This window comes from Pollachius pollachius (assembly GCF_949987615.1).
Source record: "Pollachius pollachius genome assembly, chromosome: 1".
NCBI classification, from domain to species: Eukaryota; Metazoa; Chordata; class Actinopteri; order Gadiformes; family Gadidae; genus Pollachius; species Pollachius pollachius.
In genome coordinates, this window is record NC_136934.1 from 6175681 (window position 1) to 6180680 (window position 5000).

Consider the following 5000-nt stretch of genomic DNA (forward strand, 5'->3'; position numbering starts at 1 on the left):
CCGCTAAATAAATAAGCCCGCTCTGGACCCCCTTACCCACCTCCTCCCACTCCTCCTTGTCCACCGCCGCCATCTTTAGTCCACACACACGCACACACACACACACACGCACACACACACGCACACACACACACACACACACACACACACACGCCTCTCTCTGTGACTCTATCGCTCCGTCCATCCCCTGCTGTGCCAACGGCCTCCATTTATTTTCCGCCCGACCCATCAGCCGTGGAATGGAAAGGAGAGAAGGAGCGAGGGGAGAGGAGGGAAGCAAAAAAAAAAAAACTGAAAAAAAAATAGGAAAAGGGGCTCATATCATCGCGGGGCCAAAGGTGAGTTGCCTGGGGAGGCAGCGGGAATGAAATTCTCCCAGTCCCATTTTACCAGCCATTCAAAGCACATTACTCTGGAGAAGGGAAACTTATAAGATGTGTTTACGGGAGACAGAGAGGGTCTGGTGTACCCTCGCCTCAGTAATAGATTCCCAATTTACCCTTTTTCTTCTCTTCGCCCCCCCCCCCAACATCTCTCTTTCTGTCTCTCCCTTTCTCCAATTCTCTTATTCTGCCCATTTTACCACCTTGCTCAGCCCTGCTCTATCTTACTCTCTCTCTCTCTCTCTGTCTGTCTGTCTCTCTCCCTCTCTCTCTCTCTCTCTCTCTCTCTCTCTATTGAATTCTCCTCAGGATCCCTAGTCATGCAGTTTGTGATGGGAGCATCCTGAGAAACTCCTCGTTTAGCCGAGGAGGGCTGATGAAGAGACATCTCCATAACCTGACGTTTGTGTGTTAGGTATGTGTGTGTGCCTGTGTGTGCCTGTGTGTGTGTGTGTGTTTGTGTGTGTGTGTGAGTGTGTGTGTGTGTGTGTGTGCCTGCATGGGAGTTGTGTATGTGTGTGTGAGCCTGTATGTGATATGTGGGTTGGACTTGTGTTCCTCTTCTGCTCAAAAGGATGCTGAAGGAAATCGCAAAATATATTTTACTGTCAATTAATACAATATTGGCGTATACGTTTTCGTAGACACTTCAACACAAAAAAATGCCAAAAACATGATTTGATGTCTATGTGAATCTATGACCATGTCCATAGGTTTATACCTGAGTAGATGTACAAATAGGAGTTTGGCAACATCTAATTGCAATGGGGCATAATCTTGACTTCATTGACGTCATTTACCTATTTTTTCTGTGCAACTCTTCTGCAAGTTTCTCCTCAAACTGTTAGAATTGTTTCGCTGCTAGGGTCTCTGTTTAAACTTGCAGGATGCTGCCAGATATCCTACTTTGCTTGACCAATGAAGTGTTTATTTGATTGAAAGAAAATGATTTTGTCCATATTTATGAAGCATGGGTATCGGGTAATCGGCTGAATCGGGTACTATCTGCATCATTCATTGCTAAATCGATTTCTCTTTTAGGCAAACATTGATCAAACAAACAGTTTCCCGTTTTGGCAGACACCAACCAGGGCAACGTCTTTAGGGCAGGAATATGAATAGTCATTGTTTTGTCAAACTTGACTCATTCGATTCGGATGAAGCCACCCTTGTGTGCCTATGCTATATTCTTTATTGACACAGATAAGTTTGGAGTAAAACTGAACTAATTATCCTATCGTGGCTCAATGACATGAGGCTGCTCACGGGCTATGATTAACCTATGCACCTCTCCTACTTCAACAACTAAGCGGTCATTGGGTATGATATCAACTGCTTTTAATTAGGTTACCATATTACCTTTCTCTTGATCCTCATTGGCTGCTCGGGGACACAAGTATACCCTTTAACGATGGTACATTTTCCCTTTGTGCTCATATCATATAATTGAGTTAGGGATGTCATGACATACTAACCGATGTGAAATGTGAACGAATGGGAAGGTAGGTCATAGACAATGCTAGCTGTTGACATTCTCGTGCTGCTGGGAAGCATGCCTTACCTCTGATGATGATTTACCATGATTTACCTCTATTTATATCTGCAATCATTTACCCATCATTACGGCCATTTGTAACTGCTTCTTAGCAAGCAAAAGCTCCCAAAAGCTTAAAACAATGTGCCACCATACCCACATGAACTTTCCCACCCGAAAAATCTACCTTAAATCGTCAAAAGCAGATTCAGCTATTCCGCATTGAAACGTCAGGATGTGACCTACATGAAGTTTACAGACTGCTGCCCTGTCCACCATGGTCTGAACCGGGCAGGAGAAGCAGCTCTGACCTGGAGTGAGGAGATAAACACTCGTCCGGCTGTCACAAGCAGTTACAGACAGCCGAGGCGTGGATGTCAGCAAATACTCTGGAAGGCAGCGTTTAGCACTGCCCATCACCGACCGGCCCCAGGCCAGAACGTGGTTGGAGGTGCCCAATAGGAGGTGGCAGGTGAGACCTGGCCTGCAGTCAGAGAGCAGAAGCACAGCTGGGGCAGCCCAGCACAGTGGTGGCCTGACACTCAGATGTCCATCTGAGCTGCCCTACTGAAGGGCTCTAACCGACCGGTATCCTCTTGGGGTTTAGTCGATTCTTCAGGGTTTATGGGTTTTAGTTTGGTCAAAAACGATGCCAAGAACCAATATGAGCCAAATGTATGTGGTAAACAATTGCCGAAAGAAGAATTAAAGACGTGAAGGCGTTTGATGCCATGGCCAAAAACAAGGAATAAAGTACTAGCCTTGTATTGATATTCCCGCTATTTATATTGTATTATTATCTTTCGGTCAGTGACTGAATGAACTGGCTCAATCATGTTTTTTGGCGTCTTTTCCCTTGCTCTTTTTTCTCCTCCTTCCCTTTAAAGGACACCGGTGAAGGGCCATCGCCATAATCCTCTCCATTGTGATATCTTACATTTATTCTTGGATCTCATCGCCCCTCTCACACACACACACTTCCCCAAAGCATAGGGAACACAAATGGCCTATCCCCCTTTTCTTGAGACCATAAGGGTGTATTTTAATCAGCATCGTGTGCAAATGAAATGTCACGCCCTTTAATGTGAGAGCACTGAGGGAAATGTCGATAGAAATGTCAAGTGGTTGCAGGGATGTGGGACCTTGCGGGGGTAAGGGTGGGGGGAAGGGTGGGGCGTATGAGGGGGAGGGGGGAGAGGGGTTGAAGTCATCCATGGTACAGTAGGTTGTGTGGAGAGTTGGGGGGGGGGGTGTCCCCAACCTTCAAGGCTTTGGATGGGGATGGGGAAAAAGGGGATGGGGGGGGGGGGGGGGGGGGGGTTCAAACTTGGGTTTGTTTGAAGATCTAACACCAACAAAGTGGGCAAGGGCCGGAAGAGTCCTAAAGGAGACGCGGTTGAATTCCCACGTAGGCACATGCATTCTTTATACTTAGTGTGCAGTAGCGAATACTCACACTGCATTAACCCCCTTCAATTGGTCCTTAATGCAGAGGCTACATGACACCATCCATAGATGGTGGTATATATTTATCTATCTCAAACGGTATTGGTTTATAGCCTGCCCATCTCAGACATCATGAAGTTGAGTACGCTGTCAGATCGGTGGACACGGCCCCTTCAGGTCCACCCCAATCTACGCTGATGCAAAATGAAAAACCAGAGAGGCATCCGCACTTCACTTGACGTGCATCTAAAGAAAATATTTCATTAACAATTCTCAGCAGATTGAGGAAGAGGAGGCCTTCTCCTGTCCTGACGCCAAGAACCACCAGAAGGGTTTTAAAGGGGCTGTTCTTCAGAGGAGGGGGGGATTATTTTCTCCTTGACTGATATAATGGTCCACCTGTCAGAGGACTAAGAGATGATGCTCTCTCACTCTCCCTCTGATGGGTGCATCACCCTTACCCAAAATTATTAATCACTAAGGTATGTGTGTTTGAGTGTGTGTGTCAGTGTGCGTGTGTGTGGATAAGACTATAGACCAAATAAGGACATGAAGTACACAGATGCCCCGTGAGACACATGGCTGCCTCACATCCTGCTGACGAACACATCCCTCTGCCAGGGACAGGGGGGAGAGAGGGATACATATATATATATATATATATATATATATATATATATATATATATATATATATTGAGAGAGAGAGAGGAAGATGGAGCATTTGAGAGAGGGGGAGAGACAGAGCGATTCAGAGAGAGTGAGAAAGAGAGAGAGAGATAGACTGGCGGGCATATGGGCCTGTGCGTATGCAGACAGATTGTGCTGGGTATGAGTCTGGGGCGTAATAGTGGATGGGACCTGGGCTCAGGCTCAAATTAACTGTGCGGCAGACTGGACTGTCAGCTGCAATTACCTGCCTCGCACTTCCCGGGACCCTCTTGTAATTTATTTCCCTGCGTCCTCCATTGTTTTTTACCCTCTCTCTCTCTTCCCCTATCTCTCTATCTCTCGCTCTCTTCCTCTCTCTCTCTCTCTCTCTCTCTCTCTCTCTCTCTCTGTCTCTGAGGTCCAAATATTGCCAGAGCGGGGGGTATTTGTGTGTGTGTGTGTGTGTGTGAGGTTTGGGGGGTTGTCAGGAGGAGCGTATGCAGGGCTTGGCTGCGTCCCTGTCAACCTGAAGGCCTAATAATGGGAGTCTTGCCTTCCACATTTAGAAGCTATTTCCACCCGGGAGACAGGCCCTGACCCCTTCTCATCTCTCTCTCTCTCTCTCTCTCTCTCTCTCTCTCTCTCTCTCACTCATATTCTCTCTCTATCTTTCGTTCTCTCCCTCCCTCTCCATCCATCCTCTCCCACCACTTGTTTCCTCCCTCCCTCGACCACTTGTTCTCTCATCCACATTACAGGACAATTATCTCCGTCTCATCAGAGGAGGCAGAGGGGGTTAAGTTGAATAGCCATTGGCTGTCGCTGATTGCTTTTTAGATTTATTTGATTACAAATTAGATTGGAGAACTTGGCTGTTGCCAGTAGTCCGGGTGGCTGTGCGTGTGTGTGTGTGTGTGTGTGTGTGTGTGTGTGTGTGTGTGTGTGTGTGTGTGTGTGTGTGTGTGTGTATGTGTGCGTCTGTTTGCA